The sequence below is a fragment of the Ranitomeya imitator genome, chromosome 5 (genome assembly GCF_032444005.1).
Source record: "Ranitomeya imitator isolate aRanImi1 chromosome 5, aRanImi1.pri, whole genome shotgun sequence".
Lineage (NCBI taxonomy): Eukaryota > Metazoa > Chordata > Amphibia > Anura > Dendrobatidae > Ranitomeya > Ranitomeya imitator.
The window spans coordinates 147,042,506-147,069,985 of record NC_091286.1 but is presented as its reverse complement, the minus strand read 5'-3'; the positions used below and the strand labels follow the sequence as shown (position 1 = coordinate 147,069,985).

At 43.4% G+C, this 27,480-nt stretch overlaps 1 protein-coding gene across 7 annotated transcripts in view; it reads left to right on the top strand.

The window, feature by feature from the left end:
* The window catches only part of LOC138681586 (uncharacterized), a 1,359,044-nt gene that overhangs the window by 1,228,035 nt on the left and 103,529 nt on the right, over positions 1–27,480 (top strand). The window lies entirely within an intron of this gene.

The following is a 27,480-nucleotide window of genomic DNA, read 5'->3' as shown; positions in this document are numbered from 1 at the left end:
AGGCGTGAAACGGCCGTCGTCCCGCTTTGCCGCACTCTCTGTACAGCACCTCCGGTCGTGAAGATGTACAGTACGATGTTTGAATAAAGATTCCTGCACTGGATGATCGGCGAGTGCGCTCTATTTCCTTATACATTCACTATATATATCTATATATATATATATATATATATACAGTTAGGGCCAGAAATATTTGGACAGTGACACAAGTTTTGTTATTTTAGCTGTTTACAAAAACATGTTCAGAAATACAATTATATATATAATATGGGCTGAAAGTGCACACTCCCAGCTGCAATATGATAGTTTCCACATCCAAATCGGAGAAAGGGTTTAGGAATCATAGCTCTGTAATGCATAGCGTCCTCTTTTTCAAGGGACCAAAAGTAATTGGACAATGGACTCTAAGGGCTGCAATTAACTCTGAAGGCGTCTCCCTCGTTAACCTGTAATCAATGAAGTAGTTAAAAGGTCAGGGGTGGATTCCAGGTGTGTGGTTTTGCATTTGGAAGCTGTTGCTGTGAGCAGACAACATGCGGTCAAAGGAACTCTCAATTGAGGTGAAGCAGAACATCCTGAGGCTGAAAAAAAAGAAAAAATCCATCAGAGAGATAGCAGACATGCTTGGAGTAGCAAAATCAACAGTTGGGTACATTCTGAGAAAAAAGGAATTGACTGGTGAGCTTGGGAACTCAAAAAGGCCTGGGCGTCCACGGATGACAACAGTGGTGGATGATCGCCGCATACTTAATTTGGTGAAGAAGAACCCGTTCACAACATCAACTGAAGTCCAGAACACTCTCAGTGAAGTAGGTGTATCTGTCTCTAAGTCAACAGTAAAGAGAAGACTCCATGACAGTAAATACAAAGGGTTCACATCTAGATGCAAACCATTCATCAATACCAAAAATAGACAGGCCAGAGTTAAATTTGCAGAAAAACACCTCAAGAAGCCAGCTGAGTTCTGGAAAAGTATTCTATGGACAGATGAGACAAAGATCAACCTGTACCAGAATGATGGGAAGAAAAAAGTTTGGAGAAGAAAGGGAACGGCACATGATCCAAGGCACACCACATCCTCTGTAAAACATGGTGGAGGCAACGTGATGGCATGGGCATGCATGGCTTTCAATGGCACTGGGTCACTTGTGTTTATTGATGACATAAGAGCAGATAAGAGTAGCCGGATGAATTCTGAAGTGTACCGGGATATACTTTCAGCCCAGATTCAGCCAAATGCTGCAAAGTTGATTGGACGGCGCTTCATAGTACAGATGGACAATGACCCCAAGCATACATCCAAAGCTACCCACGAGTTCATGAGTGCCAAAAAGTGGAACATTCTGCAATGGCCAAGTCAATCTCCAGATCTAAACCCAATTGAGCGTGCATTTCACTTGCTCAAATCCAGACTTAAGACGGAAAGACCCACAAACAAGCAAGACCTGAAGGCTGCGGCTGTAAAGGCCTGGCAAAGCATTAAGAAGGAGGAAACCCAGCGTTTGGTGATGTCCATGGGTTCCAGACTTAAGGCAGTGATTGCCTCCAAAGGATTTGCAACAAAATATTGAAAATAAAAATATTTTGTTTGGGTTATGTTTATTTGTCCAATTACTTTTGACCTCCTAAAATGTGGAGTGTTTGTAAAGAAATGTGTACAATTCCTACATTTTCTATGAGATATTTTTGTTCAACCCTTCAAATTAAACGTTACAATCTGCACTTGAATTCTGTTGTAGAGGTTTCATTTCAAATCCAATGTGGTGGCATGCAGAGCCCAAATCGCGAAAATTGTGTCACTGTCCAAATATTTCTGGCCCTAACTGTATATACCTATACTATGTGTAGATATTTATTTTATCCCATTTTAACCTGTTAGTGTGATTTTAAATTACACCGCACTGAATTGCCGGCTTTTCTAAAGGACACCGATGCGTATTTCTTGCAAGTCACACTGATGGTCCATGTGGTGTGCGAGTTTTTCTCGCACCCAAAGACTTTCATTGGCGAGTCTCGGTTGTAATACGGTGCAAATCACAGCATGCTGCGATTTCTCTCGCACGTATAATACGGCCAAGAAAAAAATGGGTGATGGGAGCTGCCCCATAGATTAACTTTGGTCTGAGTGCTATGCGATTTTTTGTAGCATAGCACTTGTTCGTATTATGCTCTAGTGTGACTCCAGCCTAATGTAAAAAAAAACAGACACAATGATGACAATATGAATGAAAATCATATGAAGATGGTCAGAGTTTACTGTAGGAAGCTCGGATGACTTTTTAATAGTTTATCTCAACCTGTCCTTAAAGACATGTCTGGTGTTCAGAAATGCCACGTAGAAAAACTTAGGGGATCATGATTCCACATTGATGTATATTTTGTAACTACAGGCTCGAATGCTATGATCCCTTTTAGTCCTTTACGTTCATAAGACATGGTACATTCTTTGTCAGGTGGTATTACACAGTTACCTCTAACAGCAGCAACCGGTGTGTGCTCGAATCAATGCTTTTTAACTCATTAAATGCTACTGTAATTTTCTGACAGTGACATTTTAGGCACTTCCATTTTCCACTGTGATTCACTCATGTGTTCCCATTACAGCCGTGAAGCTGCTGAAGACCACAGGTTTGGCTCAACAGGAGACCTCTGTTTCTATACATACTACACTACTGGGGTATATCAAACAATCGCAGGTTCAAGGCCCTTACAGGAACTAAAATATAGAGCAATAAAAAAAGTTTCTAAAGGTGTATATAAAAAATGTTTTGAAACATTTGAATAATCCCAATTTTTAAACTTAAAAAAATAATCTTATGTAATTATTTAAACCTGTTTATTTAACTCCTTAACTACCAGGGGTATTTCAGTTTTTGGATTTCTGTTTTTTCTTCTTTCCAGAGCCATAACTTTTATATTTTTCTGTCAATATGGCTATGTGAGGGCTTGTTTTTTGTGGGACAAGTCATACTTTTGAACAACACCATTGGTTTTACCATATCGTGTACTGGAAAATAAGGGAAAAAATCCAATTGTAGTGAAATTGCAAAAAAAGTGCATTTCCACAGTTGTTTTTTGGTTGTTTTTTTTTACCATGTTCACTAAATGCTAAAACTGACCTGCCGTTATGATTCTCCAGGTCACTGAGTTCACAGACACCAAACCTGTATACAGTCATGGCCAAAAGTATTGACACCCCTGTAATTCTGTCAGATAATACTCAGTTTCTTCCTGAAAATGATTGCAAAAACAAATTCTTTGGTATTATTATCTTCATTTAATTTGTCTTAAATGAAAAAACACAAAAGAGAATGAAGTAAAAAGCAAAACATTGATCATTTCACACAAAACTCCAAAAATGGGCCAGACAAAAGTATTAGCACCCTCAGCCTAATACTTGGTTGCACAACCTTTAGCCAAAATACCTGCGACCAACCGCTTCCGGTAACCATCAATGAGTTTCTTACAAAGCTCTGCTGGAATTTTAGACCATTCTTCTTTGGCAAACTGCTCCAGGTCCCTGATATTTGAAGGGTGCTTTCTCCAAACTGCCATTTTTACATCTCTCCACAGGTGTTGTATGGGATTCAGGTCTGGACTCATTGCTGGCCACCTTAGAAGTCTCCAGTGCTTTCTCTCAAACCATTTTCTAGTGCTTTTTGAAGTGTGTTTTGGGTCATTGTCCTGCTGGAAGACCCATGACCTCTGAGGGAGACCCTGCTTTCTTACACTGGGCCCTACATTATGCTGCAAAATTTGTTGGTAGTCTTCAGACTTCATAATGCCATGCACACGGTCAAGCAGTCCAGTGCCAGAGGCAGCAAAGCAACCCCAAAACATCAGGGAACCTCCGCCATGTTTGACTGTAAGGACCGTGTTCTTTTCTTTGAATGCCTCTTTTTTTCTCCTGTAAACTCTATGTTGATGCTTTTGCCCAAAAAGCTCTACTTTTGTCTCATCTGACCAGAGAACATTCTTCCAGAACGTTTTAGGCTTTTTCAGGTAAGTTTTGGCAAACTCCAGCCTGGCTTTTTTATGTCTCGGAGTAAGAAGTGGGGTCTTCCTGGGTCTCCTACCATACAGTCCCTTTTTATTCAGATGCCGACGGATAGTATGGGTTGACACTGTTGCACCCTTGGACTGCAGGGCAGCTTGAACTTATTTGGATGTTAGTCGAGGTTCTTTATCCAACATCCGCACAATCTTGCGTTGAAATCTCTTGTCAATTTTTCTTTTTCGTCCACATCTAGGGAGGTTATCCACAGTGCCATGGGTTTTAAACTTCTTGATGACACTGCGCATGGTAGACACAGGAACATTCAGGTCTTTGGAGATGAACTTGTAGCCTTGAGATTGCTCATGCTTCCTCACAATTTGGTTTCTCAAGTCCTCAGACAGTTCTTTGGTCTTCTTTCTTTTCTCCATGCTCAATTTGGTACACACAAGAACACAGGACAGAGGTTGAGACCACTTTAATCCATGTCAACTGGCTGCAAGTGTGATTTAGTTATTGCCAACACCTGTTAGGTGCCACAGGTAAGTTACAGGTGCTGTTAATTACACAAATTAGAGAAGCATCACATGATTTTTCGAACAGTGCCAATACTTTTGTCTACCCCCTTTTTTATGTTTGGTGTGGAATTATATCCAATTTGGCTGTAGGACAATACTTTTGGTGTTTTTTTCATTTAAGACAAATTAAATGAAGATAATAATACCAAACAATTTGTGTTTGCAATCATTTTCAGGAAGAAAATGAGTATTATCTGACAGAATTGCAGGGGTGTCAATACTTTTGGCCATGACTGTAGGTTCTTTTTTTATTTAAGTGGTGAAAAAAAAAAATCCAAAATTTGTTAAAAAAAATTGCCTCATTTTCCAAGACGTGTAGCATCTCCATTTTTCATGATCTGGGGCTCGGTGAGGGATTATTTTTTGCTCACCGAGCTGACGTTTTAATTTATGCCATTTTGGTGTAGATATGATCTTTTGATCGTCCATTATTGCATTTTATTGCAATGTAATGGCGACCAAAAAAATGTAATTTGGTATTTATAATGTTTTTTTTCTTACGTCATTTAGCCTTTGCGTTAATATATATTTATATTGATAGTTCGGGCAATTCTGAATGCGGTAATACCAAATATGTGTATTTTTTATTTTTTAATTGTTTTATTTTGAATGGGGCGAAAGGGTGGTGGTGATTTGAACTTTTATTTATTTTTTAATATATTTTTTAAAACAATCATACTGACTTGGAGAACTATGTTGCCAGGTCATTTTTACCACACAATGAACACCATTCAAACAAAACCAATGGCAAAATTGTATTTTCTTTTTGTACTGGAATTTCATAGCTATAATATAAAATTACAATTGTCAACCTTCTCCATTTTTGATCTTTACTTCTGAAATTCCAGAATTATTGTTTTGTATCTAGAGAGAATCTAAGGGACCAATATACGATCTGGCCAGTTTCGTTAGATCTGGATATGGGAATGACTGAGATCGCTATTCACAAGTTGTGGAAACAATTACGTTTCTTGGATCCTGAAAATACTGTCATTTCCAGCCGCAATTTTTCTTCAACATTGTGAAGTTTTAGGTATTATGGCCTCAACAGAAATACAGAGTTTATTCAAGCTAAATGGGATATATCCTCCATCTGATGTAGAAAGAATGGTGGTTGAAATGCATAAAGGTTTGCACAAAGTTGGAATTCTCCAGGGTTACATCATGACTGTCTTTCCTAGGAGTCTTGCTAATTCTCTTAAACTGCCTTTTTGGATTGTCTCCCTTAGGTTGGAGTCACAGGAATATATTTCAAGGTCCATTTATGGACTGCAATGTCCAGACTGACCATGGGTCAACCAACCCATCGCCTGACCAGGCATTACGGTCTGTACACAAACTGTGAAATACGCTTGTCTGAACCCGGCCTTAGCAAATCTTTTAATTACCGTACTCCTAATTTTGCCTGTGGAATTTTTAACTTTGAAGGACCTTGTATCTATGTAGAATCCCAAAAGCACCAAAGAAGTGGTCAGTTGAAAAACCGACTTTGCCTTATTTCCGCCTAAACCTAACTGAGCAGGGCTAAGACAATTCCTTTTGAGATAATAGTTGATCTTTGCGTGGAAGACTAACAGGTCATCTTGGTATAACTAGCACACTGTGTTTTTTGTCATTACATAAGCTATTACTGCCTTTACTACTGTTAGGAATATATAAGGTGATAAAGAGGCGCCAAATACTGCTACATCCTAATGAAAAACTTGGCCTCTCCATTGGAACTGGAGAAGATAGGTTTCTTTTCCAAAAGAATCCTAAGGTCTATTTTTTCATAACCAAAAAAACATTTTTTGTCTCTTTCAAGAATCTGTTGAGAGGTTTCAAATTTAATAAGGGCCTTACTGACCCTTTAGCTTGATGACCAAAAATATTTGACTACTGGTTTAAATTGGCCTTTAAAATTGACCTTGCTTGCAACGCTTGTTCTAAGACTTGGTCTAGCCTCTCGCCTGTCCTGAAGTTTGGCATCCTACATTAAAATGGAACTTTTCTACTGGCAGGTTTAAACATTATTTTAGCACGCTTAAGATCCAAAGGTTTGTTGTTATTGCTTTCCATATTTACAAATAGTTTTGCGGTGATTAAAATTTGTAGTCTCATCTGATCTAATATGGCTTTTTTGAGTAACTGCTCTGTTAGAGCCTACCCTGTTGGTTCTAGTCTTCTGAGCTGTTCTGGACATACTCCCTGATCTGTCCTTAGGACCTGTAGAACCAACCATGAAATCAAAAGGTCTTGTTATCTTGAAACAAGTGTACTTTCAGGTCCAAAAAATTATTACAGCCCCTAAAAATTATTACAGCCCCAATATTTTCATGTGACCTCATGTATGAACTCCAAGCCTAGTCTGACATTGCCAAAGCTCTACTCAGTGCACTAAGCAGGGCCATTATTAGACTAACATTATTAGAATTCCAGTTTAGCTCCTTGGAACTAGATAGTACTTATTTCTCGAGAAGGTTCTAAAGGCAAAATCCCTGACATCTGAAGATGCCTGTAATAGCTGATCTTTGAAAAAACTATTTATTAGGGGTGCTAGCATCCCTATGATGACATGCTAAGGTAATGCAATACTGAATATGAGGAAGTTACCATTGCCAGACAGGCAAAACGTGCGTAGGTGCGGCAGGTCTGGACTTAAATTTTGTGGCATACTAAGTAAGTTACAGCGCTGGCACTTGCTTTATAATCATGGACACCCTCCCCAAATATCAGCACTAATATGCTCTGTTGCACTTTATTCTAGGGAGTAATCACTGTTCATCTTGGGGAGTAATCACTTTCCATGTTCCCTCTCCGCTTGGAGTTTTGACCCCTTATGGGACTAATAGGAATATGGCAATGGTAACTCCCTCATATTCAGTGTGTTCTTACATTATTTACAACACAATAATTGTATCTTACACTAAAATAATCTTCTATTTGTAAATTATGCTTTTTTTGGTCCACAAAATTCCTATGTAACCTGCTTTAGTAGTGCTACTCTGCATTATTGCAATTTTGTGTAATTTTAATAATTATAAATTGATAATATTTTGATTAGTATACTCTTGACCCTTTTCTGGTGATTTTTCCTACCCAAATCAGGGTTTTTGTGTGGTATTGATATTTTGAGTTTCCTTCGTTGTTATAATTCTTGATATCCTCTCTCTGGGAAAAGTTGTGCACAACTTCTTTGATGAAAACACTATCATCCTCGGTTACTTCCTCTACCCTTTGCACAGCCCAGCCCACTATCTTGGAGACTTCCGTTTTTCTCTTTGTAGACTGCACGGGTCGTGGTGTAACATTACGGCCTCTCACAGCTTCTTTCAGTTCCCAAATGACTAATGAGGATCCCACAGGGTGGGGTATGTCGATACAACTTCTCAATAGCATTTCTAAAGGCCAGTCCACGAGAGTCATAGACTCCATCCTGTAGCAACGTGTCCTTTAATTTCTCCGGCTTTTTTTACTATAGGCGCTTAGTAACTACATTGCTACAGTATATGCTACAGTATATGTATTCTCTTTTTCTTGCTTCCCTTTAGTTTTGCCTTCTCTTACCTCCTGAACTGAAGACTCTGAACCGTCATGCTAGACTTCCTGCTCCAGGCCCATATATACTTTCTTTAATTCTCTTTGTCTCAATTCTGGACTGCTACTCGCTTCTCAGGCTATTACTATCTGGTCCAGTAGTTCCTCTCTTTCCACAGAGACACCCACTGCATGCGATTCTGCTGAGTAATCAGATGTCTGCTCTAGCAACAAGCTAGGCCTCGGCGGACTCACTACCTCTCTGATCCTGCGACATAGCCCCGACTCTGGGCTAGTCCCAACACTTAACTCTCCTACTCTACTGCTGGGCAGAACACAGCTTCCTCACAGTACAGTACAAAGCATTACAATTCATGAAGTCACAATTAACATCACCATCACAATCATGAATGACATAATACACAACACTGAAGTCTTCAAGGGAGAACAGAGCAATATTTCCATCTCCGTACACTATAATCAGGCTGATAATATTTTAGGAAGTTTTTTGGAATTTTTTTTTTATTTTGTATGACTATGAAAATAATGCAATATTCCTGTTTCCATACTTGTTGGTTTGTTCCAACTGTAAATAAACTGGTCTCCAGCCAGGTAAGAAAAGCAACTTGTATTATGCTGTGCAGTTAAACTAAATACTATAATTTCATGACAAAATGCTTACAGGAAAGAAATATATCTTGCTACCGTGTTAGCCAGTAGATAGAAAAATATTTAGAATTGAGAGTCCTCAGTGGTTGATACCTTTTAATGGCTAACTGAAAAGATGGTAACAAATTGCAATTTATTACCATCTTTTCAGTTAGCCATTAAAAGGTATCAACCACTGAGGACTCTCAATTCTAAATATTTTTCATGACAAAATGCGAAGTTTACTTTACTGTGCGACAAAGATAAGGATCTTTCACACTAAAATGAGCACAAATTATCATGATCCATTTTTTTCTTAAAGAGAATCTGCCAGGTAAATTATTATATGAATTATAAGAACAGAGCCACATATGAGTCCTAGGACGGACAGAAAAAACTCCCAAGCAATACATATATAATCCGAAAAAGGAGTCACAGAACTGCCATTAAGGTATATAAAAATAACAGCATGTATTAATTATCCTAACAATTAAAATACTCAAATGAAGTACAAAATTCCCAGTCATAATAGGGTAACTATGTGAATAGCGGACATAGGTAAAAGGCATCATATACCACACCTAAAGTCTACGACCTGAGGTCACAGGTTCACTTAACTACAATTGTAAAGAATGGTTACACATAAATAGTCCCGTTGCGGGCCCTTAAACAAGTGTACTACTACAGTATATAGGACTGGACCTCACCCATATTAGTCGTGCTGTGTATGTGGCAGCGCCAGCCCCTACGCGTGTTTCGCTGAAGAAGCCTACGCGAAACACGCGTAGGGGCTGGCGCTGCCACATACTGGAAGTGCAGTCAGCTTACAGTTGCAGGTCGCTAATGTGAAGAGCTTGAAGGCTTATTGTCTATTAGAGTGCTGGAGATAATAGATTGCTGTATTGAGCCATTTCTGGTATTCTCATAGACAATGAATAAACTTGTGGAGCGCATGCATAGCTGCTGCTCCATTCCAACATGGAACTTTAGAGGCCTGTTCTTGGAACGGGAGGGGGTTCCAGAGGACAGACATCAGCAAACCACAAATGATCAATTCTGATACTGCAGACAGAGGAGGGTTATTCAAAAAGCATTAAGTTGCTTACCAGTAACAGCATTTTTCTGAGGCCCATGACCACATAATGAGAGAGGGGATTTGCCCTTCAGGATCAGGAAAACTTCTGATCCAAAAGGGTGGCACCTCTCCCATGCATCAGTTGGATTACAGAGCTTGAGAGGACCTCCAAGGTTAATGGCACATAAAATATATACAATTTTAGCAAGTCACCCATGTGAAAACTTATAAGTGGAGGAAGTGCGCACCCATACTTTAAGGGAGGGAACTAAGGGTGCTGTCATGGGCCTCCGAAAAATGCAGTTACCGGTAAGTAACTTAATGCTTTATTCGGACTCCCATGACAACACACAAGAGAATTACAGAAATGTAAAACTAGCATAGGGAGGGACAACAGCTTGCAGCACCCTTAACCCGAAGGTGGGCTCAGGGGAAGCACCCATGTCTAGCCTATAGTGGTTACAAAAGGTGCAAGGGGATGACCATGCAGCCCCCTTACACATCTGGTCGATGGAAACTCCAGATCTTTCTGCCCAAGGGGTTGCCATGGCCCGGGTAGAATGCGTCCTTAGGTTCTGTGGAGCCGGACCGCCACCTACTGTATTAGCTAGAGAGATAGCCTCCCTAATCCATCTTGCTAATGTACATTTTGAAACCCTAAAACCCTTTCTAGCACCCTGGAAAGATATGAATAAGGCATTGTCTTTTTTCCAGGGATTAGTGACAGAAAGATGCTCCAAAAGACAACTTCTAACATCTAAAGTGTGCAGTTTTTTCTCCTTTTGGTTAGTGGGATTAGGGAGGAAGGAAGGGAGAACTATCTCTTGTGTCCTGTAGATGTCTGAGGCAACCTTGGGCAAGCAGACCGGGTCTGGCCTAAATACTACCCTGTCGTCCAAAATCTGTGTGCAAGGAGGAATTCTAGAGAGTGCTTGAATATCACTTATTCTTTGTGCCAATGTAATAGCTACCAAAAAAGTTAACTTGAGGGACAGAATCTTAATTGAGGCAGATACCATGGTTCAAACGGAGCTTCCGTCATAGCCGTAAGGAATAAGTTAAATTCCCATGGAACACACCTTACCCAGTGTATGGGCCTAGATCTGCCAGCTGCTTTAATAGATCTGGATATCCAGTAATTTTTCGCAATTTCACAATTAAAAAAGGCACCAAGGGCCGAAACCTGCACTTTCAGGGTACTAGTAGCCAAACCTAATTCAAGACCCTTCTGCATGAATTCGAGAATCTGCCCTATAGGTACTCCCTCTTTGGTTTTAAGATCATTAGTGGCTAGAAATCGACTCCAGGCTCTAGCATAAATTTTGGTTGAAAATTATTTTCTACTTTTCAGAAGGGTGTCTATTCGATTGGGGGAGAATCCTCTATCCCTTAACAATACCCTTTCAAACTCCACGCCATCAGATGGAACACTGCTACCCGTGGGTGATTGACTGAACCCTGAACGAGAAGATCTGAAAGATCTGGAAGCACCCAGGGATCACAGAATGACATTGTCCTCAGCCATGAAAACCAAGCCCTCCTGGGCCAGAATGGGGCAGCTCTGTCTTCTCTGATCTTCCTTACTACCAGAGGCAACAGCGACAATGGGGGGGGGGGGAGGGAGTGTAGGACAGATTGAAATCCCACTTTCGTAGGAAGGCGTCCACCAGAAGGTGTCTTTCCCTCGGATTCAGAGAGCAGAATTGTTTTACTTTTCTGTTCTTCCTGGTGGCGAAAAGGTCTATGTCCGGCTGACCCCACATGTGGGCAATCTGGCTGAAGATAGCTCCATTTAGACACCACTCTCCCTGCCTCAGCATGTTGCTGCTTAGAAAATCTGCTGTGGTATTGTCTTTTCCTCTTATGTGAAACGCTGTCAAAGATAGAAAATGTATTTCTGCTGTCTGGAAAAGGCATTCTGCGACTTCCATCAGAGCCTCAGATCGGGTCCCACCTTGGTGGTTGATATAGGCTACTGTCACCTGGTTATCCGAGAGAATTCTGACATGGTGACCCTGCAGGTATACAAGGAGTTTTTTAATTGACAGCTCGACCGCCGATAGTTCCTTCAGGTTAGATGAACTTTCTACCTGGGGATCCCATTGTCCCTGGACCACAATATCCCCCATTTAGGCACCCCATTCCGAGGGACTGGCATCTGTAGTAGTTACTATACCGGATATGCGATTCTCCCAGGGAACTCCTGAGGACAAGTTTTTCTTGTTAAAGGGAACCTGTCACCTGAATTTGGCGGGACTGGTTTTGGGTCATATGGGCGGAGTTTTCGGGTGTTTGATTCACCCTTTCCTTACCCGCTGGCTGCATGCTGGCTGCAATATTGGATTGAAGTTCATTCTCTGTCCTCCATAGTACACGCCTGCACAAGGCAAGATTGCCTTGCACAGGCGTGTACTATGGAGGGCAGAGAATGAACTTCAATCCAATATTGCAGCCAGCATGCAGCCAGCGGGTAAGGAAAGGGTGAATCAAACACCCAAAAACTCCGCCCATATGACCCAAAACCAGTCCCGCCAAATTCAGGTGACAGAGTCCCTTTAAGCCACCATCTTAAGGCAGACGGACCTAATGTTATTCTGTCCTGTAGGGGCCCCTGCAGGGCTCTATCATTAAATAAAACATCTTTCCGGAGGGCTCTTATGTGAAATTGAGCCCATTTGATGAACAGAATACAAGATGTTAGGGAACCTAATAGGGACATGGCCTGCCTTAGGGTCATGGAGGGTTTATTTACTGCCCGCAAAACCTGATGACAGATGTGAATAATTTTATCAGTTGGCAGATGACATTCTTGATTTTCTGAAACTAAAACGAGGCCGAGAAATTGCTGGACCCTCAAGAGTTTTAACCGGGATATTTCAGAGTTTATCAACCAACCCAAGTGTTCTAGAATGGATATACACTGCGTACAGAATTATTAGGCAAGTTGTATTTTAGAGGATTATTTTTTTATTATTGATCAACAACTATGTTCTCAATCAACCCAAAAGACTCAAATATCAAAGCTTAATATTTTTGGAAGTTGGAGTGTTTTTTTTTTTTAGATTTGGCTATCTTAGGAGGATATCTGTTTGTGCAGGTAACTATTACTGTGCAGAATTATTAGGCAACTTAATAAAAACCAAATATATTAACATCTCACTTGTTTATTTTCACCAGGTAAACCAATATAACTGCACAAAATATAGAAATAAACATTTCTGACATGCAAAAACAAAATCCCCAAAAAATTAGTGACCAATATAGCCACCTTTCTTTATGATGACACTCAGCAGCCTTCCATCCATAGATTGTCAGTTGCTTGATCTGTTTATGATCAACATCGCGTGCAGCAGCCACCACAGCCTCCCAGATACTGTTCCGAGAGGTGGACTGCTTTCCCTCCCTGTAGATCTCACATTTTATGAGGGACAACAAGTTCTCTATGAGGTTCAGATCAGGTGAACAAGGGAGCCATGTCATTTTTTTTCTTCTTTGAGATCTTTACTGGCCAGCCACGCTGTGGAGTCGTTGGAGGCATGTTATGGAGCATTGTCCTGCATGAAAATCATGTTTTTCTTGAACGATACCGACTTCTTCCTGGATCACTGTTTGAAGAAGTTGTCTTGCAGAAACTGGCAGTAGGTCTGGGAGTTGAGCTTCACTCCATCCTCAACCCGAAAAGGTCCCACAAGTTCATCTTTGATGATACCAGCCCATACCAGTACCCCACCTCCACCTTGCTGGTGTCTGAGTCGGAGTGGAGCTCTCTGCCCTTTACTGATCCAGTCTCTGGCCCATCCAGAGTTACTCTCATTTCATCAGTCCATAAAACCTTTGAAAGTCAGTCTTAAGATATTTCTTGGCCCAGTCTTGACGTTTTATCTTACCATATGTTTCTTGTTCAAAAGTGGTCGTTTTTCAGCCTTCCTTACCTTGGCCATGTCCCTGAGTATCGCACACCTTGGGCTTTTTGATACTCCAGTAACGTTGCAGCTCTGAAATATGGCAAAACTGGTGGCAAATGGCATCTTGGCAGCTTCACGTTTTATTTTCCTCAATTCATGGGCAGTTATTTTGTGCCTTTTTTGCCCAACACGCTTCTTGCAACCCTGTTGGCTATTGGCCATGAAAAGCTTGATTGTTCGGTGATCAAGCTTCAAAAGTTTGGCAATTTCAAGACTGCTGCCTCCCTCTGCAAGACATCTCACAATTTTGGACTTTTCAGAGCCCGTCAAATCTATCTTCTGACCCATTTTGCCAAAGGAAAGGAAGTTGCCTAATAATTAAGCACACCTTATATAGAGTGTTGTCATTAGACAACACCCCTCCCCATTACAGAGATGCAAATCACTTGATTTTCTTAATTGGTAGTTGGCTCTCAAGCCTGAACAGCTTGGAGTAGGACAACATGTATAAAAAGTATCATGTGATCAAAAATACAACTTGCCTTGCACGCAGTGTACATCTATCTAACTGGGAAAGCCAATGATCTGCCAAATTGCCTAAAATTAAGAAGTCATCTAAGTATGGGATAATCAAGATGTCCGACTCCCGAAGATGGGCCATAACTTCAGAAGACTTCATGAAAACTTGTGGTACTACTGAAAGGCCAAAGGGGAGAGCTGTATACTGGAAATGCCGGACTATGCCATCTATGGAAACAGCTACTCTCAAGAAGCGTTGATAATCTGAATGAATGGGTAAATGGTAGTACACAGTCTTTTAAATCTAAAACCACCAAAAAACAGTTTTGAAACAACATTTTTATTGCTGAGCCAACTGTTTCCATTTTAAAGGGTCGAGTTACCAGAAACCTATTGACGGACCGAAGATTAATGATGGTCCTGTAAGAGTTGTCCAACAACAGGGGAGAGTAAAAATCTCTACCTCTTCAGATTCCAGAACCTCCACCAGGACCCTTTTATGGCACAATTTGACAACCTCAGACACTAAGGCAAACTGTTCTATCTGAGAGGGACAGACAGAAGTCATCTTGAATTTATCCCCTGGGGCCGAAAGGAACTCAAGTCGGATATCACACCCTGCACCCAACTGCTGTTGGTGATACGAGACCAGGCTGGATAAAAGGCCAACAATCTACCTCCTATGGGAGCCGCTAGTCATTGGGATGTTTTTTTCCATTCTTGCAATGAATGCCTGAACATGAAGCCAGTAACTCTCTTCTCATCCCACTTGCAGCGGTCCCTTGTCGGTCTTCTCTGACTGAATTTTCTCCTGCTGAAAGAGCATCGTTAAGAGGAGGATGATAGGTTGGGAAATCTCTTTTTCTCATCCCCTGCTTTATCCAGAAACTTGTCCAGGACTGAGCGAAAAAGATATTCCCCTTCACGCGGGATGGCACAGAGCTTAGATCTTGCTTGGATATCGCCTGGCCAGCATTTTAACCACAGCGCTCTGCGGGCCGCGTTGCAGAGAGCCGCTGCCCTTGCTGCCATCCTGACTGAATCAATTGAGGCATCCGATAGAAAATCTGTGGCCCCTTGAATTGTTGGAAGGGCACCGAGAATAGTCTCCCGAGGCGTTCCTTCATTTAGCTGAGACTCAAGTTGGTCCAGCCAGACCATCATAGATCTGGCCGCACAAGTGGATGCCACTGCTGGTCTCAGAGATTCGGCCGATATCTCCCAAGTTCCTTTAAGAAAGATATCTGCCTTTCTATCTAGGGGATCTTTAAGGGAGTTCATATCCTCAAAGAGCAGGGAAGATTTTTTTATGCCTTGGAGACAGCTGCGTCTAATTTAGGGGCTTTATCCAAGAGAGTAACAGCTGGGTCATCAAAGGGGTATCTCCGCTTGAGGGACGGCGGTAAGGAGCCCCTCTTTTCTGGCCTTTTCCATTCACGAAGAATAAAGGTACCTTCACACATAACGATATTGTTAACGATATCGTTGCTATTTGTGACGTAGCAACGATATCGTTAATGAAATCGTTATGTGTGACAGCGACCAACGATCAGGCCCCTGCTGGGAGATCGTTGGTCGCTGAATAAAGTCCAGAACTTTATTTCGTCGCTGGACTCCCTGGAGACATCGCTGGATCGGCGTGTGTGACACCGATCCAGCGATGTCTTCACTGGTAACCAGGGTAAACATCGGGTAACTAAGCGCAGGGCCGCGCTTAGTAACCCGATGTTTACCCTGGTTACCATGCTAAAAGTAAAAAAAAACAAACACTAGATACTTACCTAACGCTGTCTGTCCTCCAGCGCTGCGCTCTGCACTCCTCCTGTACTGGCTGTGAGCCGGAAAGCAGAGCGGTGACGTCACCGCTCTGCTTTCTGGCTCACAGACAGTACAGGAGGAGAGCAGAGAAGCAGAGCACAGCGCTGGAGGACAGACAGCGGTAGGTAAGTATCTAGTGTTTGTTTTTTTTTAACTTTTAGCATGGTATCCAGGGTAAACATCGGGTTACTAAGCGCGGCCCTGCGCTTAGTTACCCGATGTTTACCCTGGTTACCGGCATCGTTGGTCGCTGGAGAGCTGTCTGTGTGACAGCTCTCCAGCGACCAAACAGCGACGCTGCAGCGATCCGGATCGTTGTCGGTATCGCTGCAGCGTCGCTTAATGTGAAGGGGCTTTTAGACCTTGAATCTTCTCATTTAAGGGAAAGGATCTACGTTTCCTTTGATCCAATCCCTTAATCATGATGTCCTGCATGGACATTTCAGGCCTGGGTTCCACTATCCCCATTGTTCCCGTGGCAGCCTTTATAAGTTTATTCGCACGGTCTAGGGGCAGACAGAACCGGCCCGAGTCTTACTCGGGTGAAGAAGCTGAGAAAGATCACTTACCAGTGTCTGCAAAAATAGGTACCGGAATACGTGGGGGGAATTTCTCAGCCAATGTCGCTGTTTGTCACCTGAAAGAACTCCTGCGGCTGGATCGGTCACTCAACTGGCCACCTCCATCCTGGCTTTTCAGTTGGGCCTGAGGCTTATCTGTAGCATGCAGGACTGCAGCTTCTATGGGCTACAGAGGGTGCAGCTGCTCATCATCCATTAATAGGAAAAATGGGCCAGAAGCATGGATCTCCAGCCTGTTGGCCATATATACCTCCCCCTCTAGTATTCGGGTCAGCAGGTGATGCCACGCCCCTCCCTGGCAACCCCGGCTTCTGCAAGTGCTTTTTAGTCCCAGAGGAACCGAAATCAGGGCTCCGGTCCCTTCGGATGGCGGCCACCATGTTTCCAGCATCAGAAACCCTCCGCGCATACGCAGAAGAGAGCCGGCGCTGGTGATCCGGAAGCGCACGCTGGCCCTGCCCATGATGTCACCCGGCGACCCCCGACTGCGCTGAGCGCACCAGAGACAGCTCTGGAATGGCTGGAAGAGAACCGCACACGCCCTGCACTAAAAAACACCGCTGGCCCCAGGAAACACAGAGACCCCGCACTGCCGGAGCCGCAGGAAGCCTAGGAGAACACTTACCTCAGCGCTGGCTACTTCCAGAGATGGCAATCCTCCAGACCTCTGCTCCCTGATGCTCGCTCACTAGCGTGCCATCCATCCAGGACCACAGTGGCGCTTCCAGGACCCCGCAACGGTCAAGGTAGGAGACCCCCACGCTACCTGAGTCATCCGGCTGGGTCTGTGATCCTATTATCCTGTAGGCATCTGTAGGAACCAGTCCCATGAGGAACAGGAAACCAACTGATGCGTAGGAGAGGTGCCACCCTTTTGTATCTGCATGTTTCCTGTTTCTGAAGGGTGGATCCCCTTTCTCGTGGTGCTGTCATGGGAGTCCGAATAAATGGACAATTTATCACCCAAGTGCTAAAGTTTCTTGTTACAGTTAAGGCATGTTAATCATGATTTAAGGGTTTTTGTAACATGATCTATATTTGAGGGGCAATACAGCTGATGAGATCTCTGTTTTTCATTTGTTAAATTAACACAAATATTAAACACAAGCTTTTTGTAACCTTAGTCCATAATGTAACACTGCCAACATTGGCAAAGATACAGTTAATTGATATATGATATGCACCACACAAATCTGTTATCATCTGTCCCTCCTGGCAGTGAAAACAACCTTTGTTCTTTAAGTGACGTCATTACAAGAGGCACTTGTGAAGGGAATAATGATTTCTATTTGCAGTTCTTTTACCTGATATACAAGGGAACATGTAGCTTTTAGAGGAAGTGGTCTCTTTAACAACTAAAAGCCTCATGAGATTTTAAACATCTCAGATGTCACGATGAACGACTTTTATTAGGACACTTCTGTCAGTGTATTTTCTATTCTGCACTTTATAGTATCATTTTCTCACACAAGATGAAATTTCATAAGAAGCAAAATAAAGGGAGTCTGTCACTTCAAAACCATTACTTCAATTAACCATTTGGTAAAATATGTAGCTTAGCCCCTATAAAAAAAATCTTACCTGTGGTGTGATAAACATTGGTATTTCATGTGACACCATTTAATATTCTCAAGTTATTAAATTGCTTTAACCCCTTAATGACAGAGCCAATTTTGTACTTAATGGCCAAGCCAATTTTTACAATTCTGACCACTGTCATTTTATGTGGCTATAGCTCTGGAACGTTTCAATGTATCCCACTGATTCTGAGACTGTTTTTTCAGAACATATTGTACTTCATATTAGTGGTATAATTTCTTCTATGTGACTACTTGCATTTATTTATGAAAAAAGGAAATTTGGCAAAAAATGTGAACAATTTTGCAATTTTCAAACTTTTATTCTTTGTGCCCTTAAGTCAGAGAGTCATATCGCACAAAATAGTTAATAAATAACATTTCACACATGTCTACTTTACAACAGCACAATTTTGGAAACATATTTTTATTGTTAGGATGTTATAAGGGTTAAAAGCTGACCAGCGATTTCTAATTTTTCCAACAAAATTTAAAAAAACCATTTTTTTAGGGACCACCTCACATTTGCAGGGACTTTGGGGGGTCAATATAACAGAATACCCAAAAGTGACACCATTCTAAAAACTGCACCCCTCAAGGTGCGCAAAACCACATTCAAGAAGCTTCAGGTACTTCACGAGAACTAAAGCAATGTGGAAGTAAAAAATTAACATTTTACTTTGGAACCAAACGTTTTTATTTTCCAAGGGTATCAGTAGAAAATGGACCAAAAAATTTGTGCAATTTCTCCTGAGTACACCAATACCCCATATTTGGGGGAAAGTCACTGTTTGAGCGCATGGCAGGGCTCAGAAAGGAGAGAGCACCATTTTTGAATGCAAACTTGGCTGGAATCAATGGCAGGTGCCATGTCGTGTTTGGAGACCCCCTGATGTACCCAAACAGTGGAAACCCCCCCAATTCTAACTTCAACCCTTTCACAGCCCTAACCCCATCCTAACCCCAACATACCCCTCGTAACATAGTAACATAGTTAGCAAGGCCGTAAAAAGACATTTATCCATACAGTTCAGCCTTTATTCCGTCAGAATAAATACCCAGATCTACGCCCTTCTAAAGAACCTAATAACTGTAAGATACAATATTGTTACGCTCCAGGAAGACATCCAGGCCTCACTTGAACCCCTTGACTGAGGTCGCCATCACCACCTCCTTAAGCCGCGAGGGTGGTTTGCACGTTAATGACCGGGCCAATTTTTTTCAATTCTATCCACTGTCCCTTTATGAGGTTATAACTCTAGAACGCTTCAACGGATCCTGGTTATTCTGACACTGTTTTCTCGAGACATATTGTACTTCATGATAGTGGTAAAAAAAAATTGATATTACCTGCGTTTATTTGTGAAAAAAAAGGAAATTTGGTGAAAATTTTGAAACTTTTGCAATTTTCCAACTTTGAATTATTATGCCCTTAAATCACAGAGATATGTCACACAAAATACTTAATAAGTAACATTTCCCACATGTCTACTTTACATCAGCACAATTTTGGAAGGTAATTTTTTTTATTAGGGAGTTATAAGGGTTAAAAGTTGACCAGCAATTTCTCATTTTTACAACACCATTTTTTTTAGGGATCATGTCACATTTGAAGTCATTTTGAGGGGTCTATATGATTGAAAATACCCAAGTGTGACACCATTCTAAAAACTGAACACCTCAAGGTGCTCAAAACCACATTCAAGAAGTTTATTAACCCTTCAGGTGTTTCACAGGAATTTTTGGAATGTTTTAAAAAAAATGAACATTTAATTTTTTTTCCACAAAAAATTTACTTCAGCTTCAATTTGTTTTATTTTACCAAGGGTAACAGGAGAAAATGGACCCCAAAAGTTGTTGTACAATTTCTCCTGAGTACGCCGATACCCCATATATGGGGGTAAACCACTGTTTGGGCGTATGGCTGAGCTCAGAAGGGAAGGAGCGCCATTTGACTTTCAATGCAAAATTGGCTGGAATGGAGATGGGACGCCATGTTGCGTTTGGAGAGCCACTAACGTGCCTAAATATTGAAACCCCCCACAAGTGATGCCATTTTGGAAAGTAGACCCCCTAAGGAACTTATTTAGATGTGTTGTGAGCACTTTAACCCACCAAGTGCTTCACAGAAGTTTATAATGCAGAGCCGTAAAAATAAAAAATAATATTTTTTCACAAAAATGAATTTTCGCCCCCAATTTTTTATTTTCTCAAGGGAACCAGAAGAAATTGTACCCAAAAAGTTGTTATGCAATTTGTCCTGAGTACGCAAATACCACATATGTGGGGGTAAACCACTGTTTGGGTGCATGGCAGAGCTCAGAAGGGAAGGAGCGCCGTTTAACTTTTCAATGCAAAATTGGCTGGAATTGAGATGGGACGTCATGTTGTGTTTGTAGAGCCCCTGATGTGCCTAAACATTGAAACCCCCCACAAGTGACACCATTTTGGAAAGTAGACCCCCTAAGGATCTTACCTAGATGTGTTGTGAGAGCTTTGAACCCCCAAGTGTTTCGTTACAGTTAATAACGCAGAGCCTTGAAAATAAAAAAAATGTTTTCCACAAAAATTATCTTTAATACCCCGTTTTGTATTTTCCCAAGGGTAACAGGAGAAATTGGTCCCCAAGAGTTGTTGTCCAATTTGTCCTGAGAACGATGATACCTCATATGTGTGGGGGAACCACCGTTTGGGCGCATGGCAGAGCTTGGAAGGGAAGGAGCTCCATTTGGAATGCAGACTTAGATGGATTGGTCTGCAGGCATCACGTTGCATTTGCAGAGCCCCTGATGTACCTAAACAGTACAAACCCCCACAAGTGACCCCATATTGGAAACTACACCCCCCAAAGAACTTATCTAGATGTGTTGTGAGAACTTTGAACCCCCAAGTACAGTTAATAATGCAGAGCCGTGAAAATAAAAAATAATTTTTGTCTCACAAAAATGTTTTTTTAGCCCCCACAATTTTTATTTTCCCAAGGGTAACAAGAGAAATTGGACCCCAGAAGTTGTTGTCCAATTTATCCTGAGTATGCTGATACCCCATATGTTGGGGTAAACTCTTGTTTGGGCGCACGGGAGAGCTCGGAAGGGAAGGAGCACTGTTTTACTTTTTCAATGCAGAATTGGCTGGAAATGAGATCGGACGCCATTTCGTGTTTGGAGAGCTCTGATGTGCCTAAACAATAGAAACCCCCAATTCTAACTGAAACCCTAACCCAAACACACACGTAATCCCAACCACACCAATAACCCCAACCCTAACCACACCCCTAACTCTAATCCCAACCATAACCCTAACCACACCCCTAACTCTGACACACCCCTAACCCTAATCCCAACCGTAAATGTAATCCAACCCTACCCTAACCCTAGACCCAATGGGAAAATGGAAATAAATACTTTTTTTATTTTTCCCTAACTAAGGCTAGTTTCACACTAGCGTTTACCTGATCTGCAGCGGGCTGCGGACTTCCTCCGTGAAGCCCGGCACCTCAGCCGCTAGCTCCACCTACTTCTGCATGCGGCCTGCGTACCTATCTTTAACATTAGGTACACAGGTCGTGCGGCTGTATGCGGATGCTGCCGCATGCGTTGTTTTGACGATGCGGAAAAAAATGCTACAGGCTGCGTCCTACGCTGGTCGCCGCATCGTCAAAATGAAGCATGCGGCAGCATCCGCGTACAGCCGCATGACCTGCGTACCTAATGTTAAAGATAGGTATGCAGGCCGCATGCAGGCTGCATGCATAAGTAGGCGGAGCTAGCGGAGGAGGTGCGGCCGAGGGCGGGGCTTCACGGAGGAAGTCCGCAGCCCGCCGCAGATCAGGTAAACGCTAATGTGAAACCGGCCTTAGGGGGTGATGAAGGGGGGTTTGGTTTACTTTTACAGCTGTTTTTTTAGCGGATTTTTATTATTGGCAGCTGTCACACAATTAAAAGACGCTTTTTATTGCAAAAAATTTTTTTTTGCTTTACCACATTTTGAGAGCTATAATTTTTCCATATTTCGGTCCACAGAGTCATGTGGGTCTTGTTTTTTGCGGGACGAGTTGACGTTTTTATTGGTAACATTTTCGGGCACATGACATTTTTTGATCGCTTTTTATTCCGATTTTTGTGAGGCAGTATGACCAAAAGCCAGCTATTCATGAATTTCTTTTGGGGGGGGGGGGGGGGAGGGGGAGTTTATACCGTTCCGCGTTTGGTAAAATGGATAAAGCAGTTTTATTCTTCGGGTCAATACGATTGCAGCGATACCTCATTTAGATTATTTTTTTTATGTTTTGGCGCTTTTATACGATAAAAACTATTTTATAGAAAAAAGAATTATTTTTGCATCGCTTTATTCTGAGGACTATAACTTTTTTATTTTTTCACTGATGATGCTGTATCGCAGCTCGTTTTTTGCGGCACAAGATGACATTTTCAGCGGTACAATGGTTATTTATATCTGTCTTTTTGATCGCGTGCTATTCCACTTTTTGTTCGGCGGTATGATAATAAAGGGTTGTTTTTTGCCTCGTTTTTTTTATGGTGTTCACTGAAGGGGTTAACTAGTGGGACAGTTTTACAGGTTGGGTCATTACGGACGCGGCGATACTAAATATGTGTACTTTTATTTTTTTTTATAATTTAGATAAAGGAATGTATTTATTGGAACAATAAATATATATATATATATATATATATATATATATATATATATATATATATATACACACACAGTATATATATATATATATATATATACATACATATACATATATATATATATATATATTTCTTTTTTTTTTACTTGCCCGGGTTGGGGCATCACAGCAAAGTGACAGATCGCTGATCTGACACTTTGCTGTGCACTGTGTCAGATCAGCGATCTGACCTGCACAGTTCCCGGCACCTGCTCTGAGCAGGCGCTTGGAAGCCACCTCCCTGCAGGACCCAGATGCAGCCCCGCGGCCATTTTGGATGCGGGGCCTGAAGGGAGAAGAAGGTAGGAGACCTCGGAGCAATGTGATCACATCGCGTTGCTCCGAGGGTCTCGGGGAAGCACGCAGGGAGCCCCCTCCCTGTGCGATGCTTCCCTATGCTGCCGGAAACACTGCAATCATGTTTGATCGCAGTGTGTCGGGGTTAATGTGCCAGGGGCGGTCCGTGACCACTCCTGACACATAGTGCTGGATGTCAGCTGCGATTGTCAGCTGACACCTGGCCGCGCTCCCCCCGTGAGCATGGCCGATCGCTATGACGTACTATCCCGTCCCTGGGAATTAAGTCCCAGGTCACCTTGATGGGATAGTACAATCAAAATCATAACCACAACTCTAAACCTAACCCTAGCGCTAATCCAAACCCCCAATAAAAATCATAGCTCTAACCCTAGCCCAACCCTAACCATAGCTCTAACCCCAACTCTAACCTTAGCCCCAACCCTAAACCTAGCCCCAACCCTAACCCCTGGCTCTAACCCTAACAGTATCCCTAGCCTAACCCTAAACCTAGCTCTAACCCTAACACTAGTCCCAACCCAAACCCTAGCCCAATCCTAACCCTAGCCCCATCGTTAACCATAGCTCCAACACTAGCCCCAACCCTAACCGTAACCAAACCCCTAGCTGTAACCCCAATCATAACCCTAGAACAACCTTAACCCTAGCCCAACCTTAACCATAGCCCATCCCTAGCCCTAGCTCTAACAATAGCCCAATCCTAACCATAGCCCCAACCATAGCTCTAATCCTAACCCCAATCCAAACTAGTTCAACCCTAACCATAGATGTAACCCTAACCCTACCTCTAACTCTAGCCCGAACCCTATCACTAGTCCAACCCTCACCCTACCCCCAACCCTAACACTAGCCCAACCTAGCCCCATCCCTAACCCTAGCCCCAACACTAACCATAGCCCAACCTAGCCCCAACCCTAGCCCCAACCCTAGCTCAACCTAGCCCCACCCCGAACCTTAGTCCAACCCTAACCTAACCCTAACCCCATCGCTAACCATAGCTCTAACCCTAGCTCCAACCCTAACCGTAGCCCAACCCTACCCCTAGCTCTAACCCAAATCCTAACCCTAGACCAACCCTAACCCTAGCTCAAACCCTTGCCCAACCCTAATCCTAGCCACAACTCTATCCCTAGCTTTAACCCTAACTTCAATCCTAACCCTAGCCCCAACCCTAACTCTAGCCCGTCCCTAACCATAGAACTAATGCTAGCCCAAACCTAACCCTAGCGCTAACTCTAGCACGAACCCTGACTAGGCCACCCCTCACCCTAATCGTAGCCCCAGCCCTAACCCCAACACTAACCCTAGGTGTAACAGTAGCCCAACCCTATCTTTAGCCCCAACCCTAGCACTAACCCTAGCCCAACCTTAACCCTTGCTCCATCCCTAGCCCAACCTTAACCCTAGCCCCAACGCTAACCATAGCTCTAAGCCTAGCCCCAACCCTAACCCCAACCACAACCCCAAACCTACCCCTAGCTCAAACGCCAACCCTAACCCAACCAGAACTCTAACCTCAACCCTAACCCTAGCCCCAAACCAAACCATAGCTCTAATCCTAGCCCACCCCTAACCATAGCTCTAACCCCAACTCTTACCCTAGCCCCAACTCAAACACTATCCCCAACCCTAGCCCTAACTCTAAGCCTAGCTGTAACCTTAGCCCAACCCTAACCCTAGCCCAACTCTAACCCTAGCCCCAACCCAAACTCTAACCCCAACCCTAACTCTAATGCTAGCCCAACCCTAACAAAAGCTGTAACCCTAGCCCTAGCCCAACCCTTACCCTAGCCCCAACCCTAGCTCAACCCTATCCCTAGCCCAACGCTAACCCTAGCCCCAATGTTAACCATAGCTCTAACCCTAATTCAACCCCAACTATACCTCTAACCCCAACTTTATCCCTAGCCCCAACCCTAACCTTAGCCCCAACCCTAGCTCTAACTAGCCCAACACTAACACTAGCTCTAACCCTAGCCCCAATGCTAACCATAGCTCTAACCCTAGCCCCAACCCTACCCCTAACTCTAGCCCAACCCTAACCTAGCCCCAACCATAAGCCTAGCCCTAACCCCAACCCAACCCTAAACCTAGCTCTAGCTCTAACCCTAGCCCAACTCTAACCCTAGCCCCAACGCTAACCATAGCTCTAACCCTAGCCCCAACCCTACCCCTAACCCTAGCCCAACCCTAACCTAGCCCCAACCATAAGCCTAGCCCTAACCCCAACCCTAACTGTAACCCTAGCCCAACCCTAAACCTTGCTGTAACCCTAACCCAACCCATACCACATCCCTAGCCCAACCCTAACCCTAGCCCCAACCCTAGCCCCAACACTAACCATAGCTCCAACCCTAGCCCCAACACTAACCCTAGCTCTAACCCTAGCCCAACCCTAACCCTAGCCCCAACGCTAACCATAGCTCTAACCCTAGCCCCAACCCTACCCCTAACCCAACCCTAACCTAGCCCCAACCATAAGCCTAGCCCTAACCCTAGCTCTAACCCCAACCTTAACCCAACCCTAAACCTAACTCTAGCTCTAACCCTAGCACAACCCTAACCCTAGCCCCAACCTAAACTCTAGCCCAAGCCTAACCATAGCTCTAACACTAACCCTAGCCCAACCCTAACCCTAGCTCTAACCCTAGCCCAACCCTAACCCTAGCCCCAATGCTAACCATAGCTCTAACCCTAGCCCCAGCCCTACCCCTAACTCTTGCCCAACCCTAACCTAGCCCCAACCATAAGCCTAGCCCTAACCCTAGCTCTAACCCCAACCCAACCCTAAACCTAGCTCTAGCTCTAACCCTAGCCCAACCCTAACCCTAGCCCCAATGCTAACCATAGCTCTAACCCTTGCCCCAACCCTACCCCTAACCCTAGCCGAACCCTAACCTAGCCCCAACCATAAGCCTAGCCTTAACCCTAGCTCTAACCCCAACCTTAACCCAAAACTAAACCTAACTCTTGCTCTAACCCTAGCACAACCCTAACCCTAGCCCCAACCTAAACTCTAGCCCAAGCCTAACCATAGCTCTAACACTAACCCTAGCCCAAACCTAACCCTAGCTCTACCTCTGGCCCGAACCCTATCACTATCCCAACCCTCACCCAACCCCCAACTCTAACCCCAACCCTAACTGTAACCCTAGCCCAATCCTAAACCTTGCTGTAACCCTAACCCAACCCATACCCCATCCCTAGCCCAACTGTAACCCTAGCCCCAACGCTAACCATAGCTCTAACTCTAGCCCCAACCCTACCCCTAACCCTAGCCCAACCCTAACCTAGCCCCAACCATAAGCCTAGCCCTAACCATAGCTCTATCCCCAACCCTAACCCAACCCTAAACCTAGCTCTAGCTCTAACCCTAGCACAACCCTAACCCTAGCCCCAACTCAAACTCTAGCCCAACCCTAACTGTAACCCTAGCCCAACCCTAAACCTTGCTGTAACCCTAACCCAACCCATACCCCATCCCTAGCCCAGCCCTAACCCTAGCCCAACCCTAACCCCAATACTAACCCTAGCCCCAACCATAATTCTAGCCCCAACCCTAACTGTAACCTAACCCTAGCCCAACCTAGCCACAGCCCCAACCTTAACCATAGCTCTAACCCCAACTTTAACCCTAGCCCCATCCCTAAACCTAGCTCTAGCCCTAACCCCAACCCTACCCCCATCTCTAACCCCAACCCTCCCCTAGCTCTAACCCCAGCCATAACCCTAGCCCAACCCTAAACCTAGCTCTAACCCTAGACCAAACTTAACCCTAGCCCCAACGCTAACCATATCTCTAACCCTAGCCCCAACCTTAACCCTAGCCCCAGCCCTATCCCAGCATTCGCTCTAACCCTAGCCCTATTCCTAACCCTAGCCTAACTCTAACCTCAACTGTAACCCTAGCCCCAACCCTAACACTAATGGAAACATGGAAATACATTTTTTTAATTACCTAACTAAGGGGGTGATAAAGAGGAGTTTGATTTACTATTTTTTTATTTTGATCACTTTGATTTGTTCATTTTGATCATTGTGATAGACAGTATCAGAAAAATCTCCTATTGTTGCCAAGTGCCGGCCGGCAGATCTCGGTGGACCCATTGTACCTGCGCCCGCCATTTTCTTCCTGCAAGAAGATGCCCAGGGCCGGGGGACAGGACCGGGGGTTCAGGAGGTACCGGGGGCTCTGGAGACTCCATTTCTCTCTTCTGATGTGCTAGATCATATCAGAGGAGAGAGGAATAAATGGTAA